Genomic DNA, 12,498 nt, shown 5'->3' on the forward strand with positions numbered 1-12,498 from the left:
CCGGGTGCCCCCTTCAAGTGCCAGATTTACTAATGCCATCCAACGGGTGCCACCTTCAAGTGCCAGTTTTACTAATGCCATCCAACGATATGGTTACCTTTCCAAGAAAGCTCTCCTTCAACTTGTTACCCTTGAGCATTTTTCTCATGCAGAACTTGTCATCCACTCTCTCACTGGCAATCTTCATTGGTAGGGATTTCAACAAGCATCCTTACTTTTGAGAAATTGGTTTCCTCAGAACATTACTTTTTAAGAACCAGTGAGCCCAATCATAAGCCAAGGGGGCATAGCTTCAAATCTGGGTGCCACCTTCAAGTGCCAGCTTTACTAATGCCATCCAACGATATGGTTACCTTTCCAAGAAAGCTCTCCTTCAACTTGTTACCCTTGAGCCTATTTCTCATGCAGAGTCATCCACTCTCTCACTGGCAATCTTTATTGGTAGGGATTTCAACAAGCATCCTTACTTTTGAGAAATTGGTTTCCTCAGAACATTACTTTTTAAGAACCAGTGAGCCCAGTCATAAGCCAAGGGGGTATAGCTCAGTGGAAGAGCATTCGACTGCAGATCAAGAGGTCTCTGGTTCAAATCCGGGTGCCACCTTCAAGTGCCAGCTTTACTAATGCCATCCAACGATATGGTTACCTTTCCAAGAAAGCTCTCCTTCAACTTGTTACCCTTGAGCATTTTTCTCATGCAGAACTTGTCATCCACTCTCTCACTGGCAATCTTCATTGGTAGGGATTTCAACAAGCATCCTTACTTTTGAGAAATTCTTTTCCTCAAAACATTACTTTTTAAGAACCAGTGAGCCCAATCATAAGCCAAGGGGGTATAGCTCAGTGGAAGAGCATTCGACTGCAGATCGAGAGGTCCCTGGTTCAAATCCGGGTGCCCCCTTCAAGTGCCAGCTTTACTAATGCCATCCTACGATATGGTTACCTTTCCAAGAAAGCTCTCCTTCAACTTGTTACCCTTGAGTATTTTTCTCATGCAGAACTTGTCATCCACTCTCTCACTGGCAATCTTCATTGGTATGGATTTCAACAAGCATCCTTACTTTTGAGAAATTCTTTTCCTCAGAACATTACTTTTTAAGAACCAGTGAGCCCAATCATAAGCCAAGGGGGTATAGCTCAGTGGAAGAGTATTCAACTGCAGATCGAGAGGTCCCTGGTTCAAATCCGGGTGCCCCCTTCAAGTGCCAGATTTACTAATGCCGTCCAACGGGTGCCACCTTCAAGTGCCAGTTTTACTAATGCCATCCAACGATATGGTTACCTTTCCAAGAAAGCTCTCCTTCAACTTGTTACCCTTGAGTATTTTTCTCATGCAGAACTTGTCATCCACTCTCTCACTGGCAATCTTCATTGGTAGGGATTTCAACAAGCATCCTTACTTTTGAGAAATTCTTTTCCTCAGAACATTACTTTTTAAGAACCAGTGAGCCCAATCATAAGCCAAGGGGGTATAGCTCAGTGGAAGAGCATTCGACTGCAGATCGAGAGGTCCCTGGTTCAAATCCGGGTACCCCCTTCAAGTGCCAGCTTTACTAATGCCATCCAACGATATGGTTACCTTTCCAAGAAAGCTCTCCTTCAACTTGTTACCCTTGAGCCTATTTCTCATGCAGAGTCATCCACTCTCTCACTGGCAATCTTTATTGGTAGGGATTTCAACAAGCATCCTTACTTTTGAGAAATTGGTTTCCTCAGAACATTACTTTTTAAGAACCAGTGAGCCCAGTCATAAGCCAAGGGGGTATAGCTCAGTGGAAGAGCATTCGACTGCAGATCAAGAGGTCTCTGGTTCAAATCAGGGTGCCACCTTCAAGTGCCAGCTTTACTAATGCCATCCAACGATATGGTTACCTTTCCAAGAAAGCTCTCCTTCAACTTGTTACCCTTGAGCATTTTTCTCATGCAGAACTTGTCATCCACTCTCTCACTGGCAATCTTCATTGGTAGGGATTTCAACAAGCATCCTTACTTTTGAGAAATTCTTTTCCTCAAAACATTACTTTTTAAGAACCAGTGAGCCCAATCATAAGCCAAGGGGGTATAGCTCAGTGGAAGAGCATTCGACTGCAGATCGAGAGGTCCCTGGTTCAAATCCGGGTGCCCCCTTCAAGTGCCAGCTTTACTAATGCCATCCAACGATATGGTTACCTTTCCAAGAAAGCTCTCCTTCAACTTGTTACCCTTGAGTATTTTTCTCATGCAGAACTTGTCATCCACTCTCTCACTGGCAATCTTCATTGGTAGGGATTTCAACAAGCATCCTTACTTTTGAGAAATTCTTTTCCTCAGAACATTACTTTTTAAGAACCAGTGAGCCCAATCATAAGCCAAGGGGGTATAGCTCAGTGGAAGAGTATTCAACTGCAGATCGAGAGGTCCCTGGTTCAAATCCGGGTGCCCCCTTCAAGTGCCAGATTTACTAATGCCATCCAACGGGTGCCACCTTCAAGTGCCAGTTTTACTAATGCCATCCAACGATATGGTTACCTTTCCAAGAAAGCTCTCCTTCAACTTGTTACCCTTGAGCATTTTTCTCATGCAGAACTTGTCATCCACTCTCTCACTGGCAATCTTCATTGGTAGGGATTTCAACAAGCATCCTTACTTTTGAGAAATTGGTTTCCTCAGAACATTACTTTTTAAGAACCAGTGAGCCCAATCATAAGCCAAGGGGGCATAGCTTCAAATCTGGGTGCCCCCTTCAAGTGCCAGCTTTACTCATGCTATTCAACGATATGGTTACCTTTCCAAGAAAGCTCTTCTTCAACTTGTTACCCTTGAGCCTTTTTCTCATGCAGAGTCATCCACTCTCTCACTGGCAATCTTTATTGGTAGGGATTTCAACAAGCATCCTTACTTTTGAGAAATTGGTTTCCTAAGAACATTACTTTTTAAGTACCAGTGAGCCCAATCATAGCTCAGTGGAAGAGCATTCGACTGCAGATCGCGAGGTCCCTGGTTCAAATTCGGGTGCCCCCTTCAAGTGCCAGCTTTACTAATGCTATCCAACGATATGGTTACCTTTCCAAGAAAGCTCTCCTTCAACTTGTTACCCTTGAGCATTTTTCTCATGCAGAACTTGTCATCCACTCTCTCACTGGCAATCTTCATTGGTAGGGATTTCAACAAGCATCCTTACTTTTGAGAAATTAGTTTCCTCAGAACATTACTTTTTAAGAACCAGTGAGCCCAATCATAAGCCAAGGGGGCATAGCTTCAAATCTGGGTGCCCCCTTCAAGTGCCAGCTTTACTCATGCTATTCAACGATATGGTTACCTTTCCAAGAAAGCTCTTCTTCAACTTGTTACCCTTGAGCCTATTTCTCATGCAGAGTCATCCACTCTCTCACTGGCAATCTTTATTGGTAGGGATTTCAACAAGCATCCTTACTTTTGAGAAATTGGTTTCCTCAGAACATTACTTTTTTAGAACCAGTGAGCCCAATCATAAGCCAAGGGGGTATAGCTCAGTGGAAGAGCATTCGACTGCAGATCGCGAGGTCCCTGGTTCAAATCCGGGTGCCCCCTTCAAGTGCCAGCTTTACTAATGCCATCCAACGGGTGCCACCTTCAAGTGCCAGCTTTACTAATGCCATCCAACGATATGGTTACCTTTCCAAGAAAGCTCTCCTTCAACTTGTTACCCTTGAGTATTTTTCTCATGCAGAACTTGTCATCCACTCTCTCACTGGCAATCTTCATTGGTAGGGATTTCAACAAGCATCCTTACTTTTGAGAAATTCTTTTCCTCAGAACATTACTTTTTAAGAACCAGTGAGCCCAATCCTAAACCAAGGGGGTATAGCTCAGTGGAAGAGCATTCGACTGCAGATCGAGAGGTCCCTGGTTCAAATCCGCGTGCCCCCTTCAAGTGCCAGCTTTACTAATGCCATCCAACGGGTGCCACCTTCAAGTGCCAGCTTTACTAATGCCATCCAACGATATGGTTACCTTTCCAAGAAAGCTCTCCTTCAACTTGTTACTCTTGAGTATTTTTCTCATGCAGAACTTGTCATCCACTCTCTCACTGGCAATCTTCATTGGTAGGGATTTCAACAAGCATCCTTACTTTTGAGAAATTGGTTTCCTCAGAACATTACTTTTTAAGAACCAGTGAGCCCAATCATAAGCCAAGGGGGCATAGCTTCAAATCTGGGTGCCCCCTTCAAGTGCCAGCTTTACTCATGCTATTCAACGATATGGTTACCTTTCCAAGAAAGCTCTCCTTCAACTTGTTACCCTTGAGCATTTTTCTCATGCAGAACTTGTCATCCACTCTCTCACTGGCAATCTTCATTGGTAGGGATTTCAACAAGCATCCTTACTTTTGAGAAATTGGTTTCCTCAGAACATTACTTTTTAAGAACCAGTGAGCCCAATCATAAGCCAAGGGGGCATAGCTTCAAATCTGGGTGCCCCCTTCAAGTGCCAGCTTTACTCATGCTATTCAACGATATGGTTACCTTTCCAAGAAAGCTCTCCTTCAACTTGTTACCCTTGAGCCTATTTCTCATGCAGAGTCATCCACTCTCTCACTGGCAATCTTTATTGGTAGGGATTTCAACAAGCATCCTTACTTTTGAGAAATTGGTTTCCTCAGAACATTACTTTTTAAGAACCAGTGAGCCCAATCATAAGCCAAGGGGGTATAGCTCAGTGGAAGAGCATTCGACTGCAGATCGCGAGGTCCCTTGTTCAAATCCGGGTGCTCCCTTCAAGTGCCAGCTTTACTAATGCCATCCAACGATGTGGTTACCTTTCCAAGAAAGCTCTCCTTCAACTTGTTACCCTTGAGTATTTTTCTCATGCAGAACTTGTCATCCACTCTCTCACTGGCAATCTTCATTGGTAGGGATTTCAACAAGCATCCTTACTTTTGAGAAATTCTTTTCCCCAGAACATTACTTTTTAAGAACCAGTGAGCCCCATCATAAGCCAAGGGGGTATAGCTCAGTGGAAGAGCATTCGACTGCAGATCGAGAGGTCCCTGGTTCAAATCCGGGTGCCCCCTTCAAGTGCCAGCTTTACTAATGCCATCCAACGATATGGTTACCTTTCCAAGAAAGCTCTCCTTCAACTTGTTACCCTTGAGTATTTTTCTCATGCAGAACTTGTCATCCACTCTCTCACTGGCAATCTTCATTGGTAGGGATTTCAACAAGCATCCTTACTTTTGAGAAATTCTTTTCCTCAGAATATTACTTTTTAAGAACCAGTGAGCCCAATCATAAGCCAAGGGGGTATAGCTCAGTGGAAGAGCATTCGACTGCAGATCGAGAGGTCCCTGGTTCAAATCCGGGTGCACCCTTCAAGTGCCAGCTTTACTAATGCCGTCCAACGATATGGTTACCTTTCCAAGAAAGCTCTCCTTCAACTTGTTACCCTTGAGCATTTTTCTCATGCAGAACTTGTCATCCACTCTCTCACTGGCAATCTTCATTGGTAGGGATTTCAACAAGCATCCTTACTTTTGAGAAATTGGTTTCCTCAGAACATTACTTTTTAAGAACCAGTGAGCCCAATCATAAGCCAAGGGGGCATAGCTTCAAATCTGGGTGCCCCCTTCAAGTGCCAGCTTTACTCATGCTATTCAACGATATGGTTACCTTTCCAAGAAAGCTCTCCTTCAACTTGTTACCTGTGAGCCTATTTCTCATGCAGAGTCATCCACTCTCTCACTGGCAATCTTTATTGGTAGGGATTTCAACAAGCATCCTTACTTTTGAGAAATTGGTTTCCTCAGAACATTACTTTTTTAGAACCAGTGAGCCCAATCATAAGCCAAGGGGGTATAGCTCAGTGGAAGAGCATTCGACTGCAGATCGAGAGGTCCCTGGTTCAAATCCGGGTGCACCCTTCAAGTGCCAGCTTTACTAATGCCGTCCAACGATATGGTTACCTTTCCAAGAAAGCTCTCCTTCAACTTGTTACCCTTGAGCATTTTTCTCATGCAGAACTTGTCATCCACTCTCTCACTGGCAATCTTCATTGGTAGGGATTTCAACAAGCATCCTTACTTTTGAGAAATTGGTTTCCTCAGAACATTACTTTTTAAGAACCAGTGAGCCCAATCATAAGCCAAGGGGGCATAGCTTCAAATCTGGGTGCCCCCTTCAAGTGCCAGCTTTACTCATGCTATTCAACGATATGGTTACCTTTCCAAGAAAGCTCTCCTTCAACTTGTTACCTGTGAGCCTATTTCTCATGCAGAGTCATCCACTCTCTCACTGGCAATCTTTATTGGTAGGGATTTCAACAAGCATCCTTACTTTTGAGAAATTGGTTTCCTCAGAACATTACTTTTTTAGAACCAGTGAGCCCAATCATAAGCCAAGGGGGTATAGCTCAGTGGAAGAGCATTCGACTGCAGATCGAGAGGTCCCTGGTTCAAATCCGGGTGCCCCCTTCAAGTGCCAGCTTTACTAATGCCATCCAACGATATGGTTACCTTTCCAAGAAAGCTCTCCTTCAACTTGTTACCCTTGAGCCTATTTCTCATGCAGAGTCATCCACTCTCTCACTGGCAATCTTCATTGGTAGGGATTCCAAAAACAAGCATCCTTACTTTTGAGAAATTGGTTTCCTCAGAACATTACTTTTTAAGAACCAGTGAGCCCAATCATAAGCCAAGGGGGCATAGCTTCAAATCTGGGTGCCCCCTTCAAGTGCCAGCTTTACTAATGCCATCCAACGATATGGTTACCTTTCCAAGAAAGCTCTCCTTCAACTTGTTACCCTTGAGCCTATTTCTCATGCAGAACTTGTCATCCACTCTCTCACTGGCAATCTTCATTGGTAGGGATTTCAACAAGCATCCTTACTTTTGAGAAATTGGTTTCCTCAGAACATTACTTTTTAAGAACCAGTGAGCCCAATCATAAGCCAAGGGGGCATAGCTTCAAATCTGGGTGCCCCCTTCAAGTGCCAGCTTTACTAATGCCATCCAACGATATGGTTACCTTTCCAAGAAAGCTCTCCTTCAACTTGTTACCCTTGAGCATTTTTCTCATGCAGAACTTGTCATCCACTCTCTCACTGGCAATCTTCATTGGTAGGGATTTCAACAAGCATCCTTACTTTTGAGAAATTGGTTTCCTCAGAACATTACTTTTTAAGAACCAGTGAGCCCAATCATAAGCCAAGGGGGCATAGCTTCAAATCTGGGTGCCCCCTTCAAGTGCCAGCTTTACTAATGCCATCCAACGATATGGTTACCTTTCCAAGAAAGCTCTCCTTCAACTTGTTACCCTTGAGCCTTTTTCTCATGCAGAACTTGTCATCCACTCTCTCACTGGCAATCTTCATTGGTAGGGATTTCAACAAGCATCCTTACTTTTGAGAAATTGGTTTCCTCAGAACATTACTTTTTAAGAACCAGTGAGCCCAATCATAAGCCAAGGGGGCATAGCTTCAAATCTGGGTGCCCCCTTCAAGTGCCAGCTTTACTAATGCCATCCAACGATATGGTTACCTTTCCAACAAAGCTCTCCTTCAACTTGTTACCCTTGAGCATTTTTCTCATGCAGAACTTGTCATCCACTCTCTCACTGGCAATCTTCATTGGTAGGGATTTCAACAAGCATCCTTACTTTTGAGAAATTCTTTTCCTCAGAACATTACTTTTTAAGAACCAGTGAGCCCAATCATAAGCCAAGGGGGTATAGCTCAGTGGAAGAGCATTCGACTGCAGATCGCGAGGTCCCTCGTTCAAATCCGGGTGCCCCCTTCAAGTGCCAGCTTTACTAATGCCATCCAACGATATGGTTACCTTTCCAAGAAAGCTCTCCTTCAACTTGTTACCCTTGAGCATCTTTCTCATGCAGAACTTGTCATCCACTCTCTCACTGGCAATCTTCATTGCTAGTGATTTCAACAAGCATCCTTACTTTTGAGAAATTGGTTTCCTCAGAACATTACTTTTTAAGAACCACTGATCACAATCATAAGCCAAGGGGGTATAGCTCAGTGGATGACCATTCGACTGCAGATCGAGAGGTCCCTGGCTCAAACTAGGGTGCCCCCCTCAAGTGCCAGCTTTACTAATGCCATCCAACGATATGGTTACCTTTCCAAGTAGCTCTTCTTCAACTTGTTACCCTTGAGCATTTTTCTCATGCAGAACTTGTCATCCACTCTCTCACTGGCAATCTTCATTGGTAGGGATTTCAACAAGCATCCTTTCTTTTGAGATATTGGTTTCCTCAGAACATTACTTTTTAAGAACCAGTGAGCACAATCACAAGCCAAGGGGGCATAGCTTCAAATCCGGGTGCCCCCTTCAAGTGCCAGCTTTACTCATGCTATTCAACGAGACGGTAACCTTTCAAGAAAGTTTTTCTTCAACTTGTTACCCTTGAGCACATTTCTCATGCAGAACTGGTCGTCCACTCTCTCACTGGCAATCTGCATTTCAACAAGCATCCTTACTTTGGAGAAATTGGTTTCCTCAGAACATTACTTTTTAAGAACCAGTGAGCACATTCATAAGCCAAGGGGGCATAGCTTCAAATCCGGGTGCCCCCTTCAAGTGCCAGCTTTACTCATGCTATTCAACGAGACGGTTACCTTTCCAAGAAAGCTGTTCTTCAACTTCTTACACTTGAGCACATTTCTCATGCAGAACTAAACAGGAACTGGTCGTCCACTCTCTCACTGGGCAATCTTTATTGGTAGGGATTTCAACAAGCATCCTTACTTTTGAGAAATTGGTTTCCTCAGAACATTACTTTTTAAGAACCAGTGAGCCCAATCATAAGCCAAGGGGGTATAGCTCAGTGGAAGAGCATTCGACTGCAGATCGAGAGGTCCCTGGTTCAAATCCGGGTGCCCCCTTCAAGTGCCAGCTTTACTAATGCCATCCAACGATATGGTTACCTTTCCAAGAAAGCTCTTCTTCAACTAGTTATCCTTGAGCCTATTTCTCATGCAGAACTTGTCATCCACTCAAGAAGAGCTTTCTTGGAAAGGTAACCGTCTCGTTGAATAGCATGACTAAAGCTGGCACTTGAAGGGGGCACCCGGATTTGAAGCTATGCCCCCTTGGCTTGTGATTGTGCTCACTGGTTCTTAAAAAGTAATGTTCTGAGGAAACCAATATCTCAAAAGTAAGGATGCTTGTTGAAATCCCTACCAATGAATATTGCCAGTGAGAGAGTGGATGACCAGTTCTGCATGAGAAATGTGCTCAAGGGTAACAAGTTGAAGAAGAGCTTTCTTAAAAGGTAACCGTCTCGTTGAATATCATGAGTAAAGCCGGCACTTGAAGAACATTAATTTTTAAGAACCAGTGAGCACAATCATAAGCCAAGGGAGCATAGCTCAGTGGAAGAGCATTCGACTGCAGATCGAGAGGTCCCTGCTACAAATCCAGGTGCCCCCTTCAAGTGCCAGCTTTACTCATGCTATTCAACGAGACGATTACCTTTCAAGAAAGCTCTTCTTCAACTTGTTACCATTGAGCACATTTCTCATGCAGAACTGGTCATCCACTCTCTCACTGGCAATCTACATTTTTAGGTATTTCATCAAGCAACCTTGCTTTTGAGAAATTGGTTTCCTCAGAACATTACTTTTTAAGAACCAGTGAGCACAATTATAAGCCAAGGACTCATAGCTCAGGGGAAGAGCATTCGATCTCAGATCGAGAGTTCCCGGGTGCCCCCCTACGTGACAGCTATTCTAATACTCTTCAACAAGGCGTTTATATTCCAATTTGTTATCCTTGAGCAGTTTTATCATGGAGAATTATTTTTTAAATAGGAAAAGATCTTCTACGCTCTCACCGGCAGCGATATCGCTGCGTTTTTTTTTTCTTGTGATTGTCAATGGGACTTTCTAATGTTAAAAAAGCATCACAGAGAAATTGGAAAGCTCCAACTTGCGATGGGTTTTTAACATTAGAAAGTACCATTGACAATCCCTTTAAAAAAACGTAGCGATATCGCAACGTTAAAAAAACGCAAGTGGGTGTGAGCCCATAGAGCCAAACTTTCTTCTCCTTGGTGTGGTGGTACTGTTCAGCATAGCACGGTGTGCGTCACTTTCCAGCAATGTGTACGTTCTCTGACGCCATGCTGAGCGTAGTACTCTTTTGTCGCATGGGCCTCACATACTGCTTTTTCGTACTCCTGTTGTGGTGCGCACTGTTCTACAGTGCATATTATTATCAACTGCAGTTGTGAACGTCACCCTGGTTCCGTGCTGAGCGTGGTGCTTGCATGCCGCACAGACGTGCACACAACAGCACCTATGCATTTCAAGTGTAACCATTCTTAGTCATAGTAGTTGCGTCTTTCCTTCAACTCGTTGTGACAGGATAGCTCCCATTGCGGAGTCAGAGGCATCCACCTCAATAATAAAAGTCACTTCTGGTCTTAATTCACAGAGGGGGCCGTCAGAAAAAAGTCTCCAAGAATTACGTATAAGGCCGTATCACACTGGTGACTTAGAATAAAAGAAATAATTTTATTAGGAAGGTAATTAAAATAGAACACATAGGGGCACAACAAAGAAAAGAATAATGTGACAAGCGTCAAAACACATAAGGCGCAGTTGCTGAGACTCAGTTTCAGGTAACGCAGCTATTGGTCTGTTGAAAAAGGTGTCTTTAACATGACCAAGACGATCCAAAGCGTTGAAAACTGACATATAGGACCCTTAGGGTTGAAAACCACTGAAATCCCTATCCCAATTGGTAACATCAATGATAGAAGGATGGGTATAGGAGATATTGTGGATCAACCAAATCCAAAGGGATTATGTATTAACGGCTGCCAATTGGTTTCTCACTGGTTAGTAGTGTTGTGTGATCAAAACACACCCAGTGAGCTTCATAATGGCAGCTATATTAGGGTTTCTTCGCAACTGTCTAAAAAAGGGAATTGGTTTCAATAATTCGAGTCTTCTCATATGAGAGTCGAAATTGATCCCAATCTTAGAATGTTTCACAGGTGAGCCTTTGGCACTAGTATTTGAGCCAAAGACTGTCTTTCATAGGAAAGTTTCTCAAAGATACATGAGATTTAACGGGGCTCAGATTCCAGACCCATAACTACAATTTTAATTCTATACTCTGTTATTATTCGTTTCTGCTCGACGCGTTTCACCACTTGATTGGGTGGATCATCAGGAGCATTAAGAATTATATGGACGAGATTGTAGAGTCTAAATAGACGGGGTAGTAAAGAAACAAGTGTCCTCCTGACGTAGAGAGAACAACTGTTTCGGCAGATATATTGGGGAGCAGAAATTCCCTAGCCTACCATCTGGGCTACGGACACCAGCCTTTTTTATTTTTATCTTGTATCCATCTACCTTCTTCTGTCATTCTATGGAAAAGAGGTCTGGGTGGGAATCTCTAGACAGCTTCTGGGCAATTGAGCTAGAAATAGACTAGTTCTTTCTATAGCTGACATGTGTTAATTTGGAGCTTTATTTCGAATTACTATCGACTATGCTCTAGACATAGAACTATCTTGATACACATGCCTACCCGAAGTTCTGTGAAGTAGCAGACTCTAATTGGGGCATAATCTTACAAGATTTGAGCAGGCCTACCAAACCCCTTTAACTAAGAGGCAGCCCTATATCCTAATCTCTGCCTCTTGGGACAAAAAGGGAAAAAAATACTTTCAGAACACCAGCTTAGCGCCCCACTATGAACATATAAGTGGGACGCTGATTGAGCTATCTCTGTCTTTGATACTACGAAAGCTTAGGACAGAGACCTATAGCTCAGCGTCACTCTGTGTACTTAAGTGTGACGCCGCTTTAACCGTATATTTCGGTATTGATATAGACCTGACTCAATCCCTGCCTTTGGTAAAAATACCTCCAGGACATCAGCCTAACGCCCCACTACGAATACACAAGTGGGACGTGGATTGAACTATCTCTTTCTTTTACACTATAAAGATTCAGATAGAGACCTATAGCCCAACATCATTCTGCATACTTAAGCGGGACGCCGCTCTAGCTGCATATCTCGTTGGTGTTAAAGACCTGACACAAATCCACTAAAGGCATTGGCTGCTCCCCAATATATCTGCCGAAACAGTTGTTCTCTCTACGTCAGGACACTTGTTTCTTTACTACCCCGTCTATTTAGACTCTATAATCTCGTCCATATAATTCTTAATGCTCCTGATGATCCACCCAATCAAGTGGTGAAACGCGTCGAGCAGAAACGAATAATAACAGAGTATAGAATTAAAATTGTAGTTATGGGTCTGGAATCTGAGCCCCGTTAAATCTCATGTATCTTTGAGAAACTTTCCTATGAAAGACAGTCTTTGGCTCAAATACTAGTGCCAAAGGCTCACCTGTGAAACATTCTAAGATTGGGATCAATTTCGACTCTCATATGAGAAGACTCGAATTATTGAAACCAATTCCCTTTTTTAGACAGTTGCGAAGAAACCCTAATATAGCTGCCATTATGAAGCTCACTGGGTGTGTTTTGATCACACAACACTACTA

The 12,498-nt window shown here is 43.3% G+C and overlaps 6 non-coding genes across 6 annotated transcripts; all 6 read left to right on the top strand.

Moving 5' to 3' along the window:
• The first annotated feature begins 829 nt into the window (after positions 1 to 829).
• On the top strand, positions 830 to 901 carry TRNAC-GCA (transfer RNA cysteine (anticodon GCA)). The gene has a single exon. It is a non-coding gene; the product is annotated as a tRNA-Cys (tRNA).
• Positions 902 to 1,465: 564 nt separating this feature from the next.
• Positions 1,466 to 1,537, top strand: TRNAC-GCA (transfer RNA cysteine (anticodon GCA)). Its single transcript has one exon. It is a non-coding gene; the product is annotated as a tRNA-Cys (tRNA).
• Positions 1,538 to 2,055: 518 nt separating this feature from the next.
• Positions 2,056 to 2,127, top strand: TRNAC-GCA (transfer RNA cysteine (anticodon GCA)). Its single transcript has one exon. It is a non-coding gene; the product is annotated as a tRNA-Cys (tRNA).
• A 2,833-nt stretch (positions 2,128 to 4,960) lies between these two features.
• Positions 4,961 to 5,032, top strand: TRNAC-GCA (transfer RNA cysteine (anticodon GCA)). Its single transcript has one exon. It is a non-coding gene; the product is annotated as a tRNA-Cys (tRNA).
• Positions 5,033 to 6,355: 1,323 nt separating this feature from the next.
• Positions 6,356 to 6,427, top strand: TRNAC-GCA (transfer RNA cysteine (anticodon GCA)). The gene has a single exon. It is a non-coding gene; the product is annotated as a tRNA-Cys (tRNA).
• A 2,354-nt stretch (positions 6,428 to 8,781) lies between these two features.
• TRNAC-GCA (transfer RNA cysteine (anticodon GCA)) lies at positions 8,782 to 8,853 on the top strand. The gene has a single exon. It is a non-coding gene; the product is annotated as a tRNA-Cys (tRNA).
• The last annotated feature ends 3,645 nt before the right edge of the window (positions 8,854 to 12,498 follow it).

This window comes from Eleutherodactylus coqui, chromosome 13 (genome assembly GCF_035609145.1).
Source record: "Eleutherodactylus coqui strain aEleCoq1 chromosome 13, aEleCoq1.hap1, whole genome shotgun sequence".
Taxonomy (NCBI): domain Eukaryota; kingdom Metazoa; phylum Chordata; class Amphibia; order Anura; family Eleutherodactylidae; genus Eleutherodactylus; species Eleutherodactylus coqui.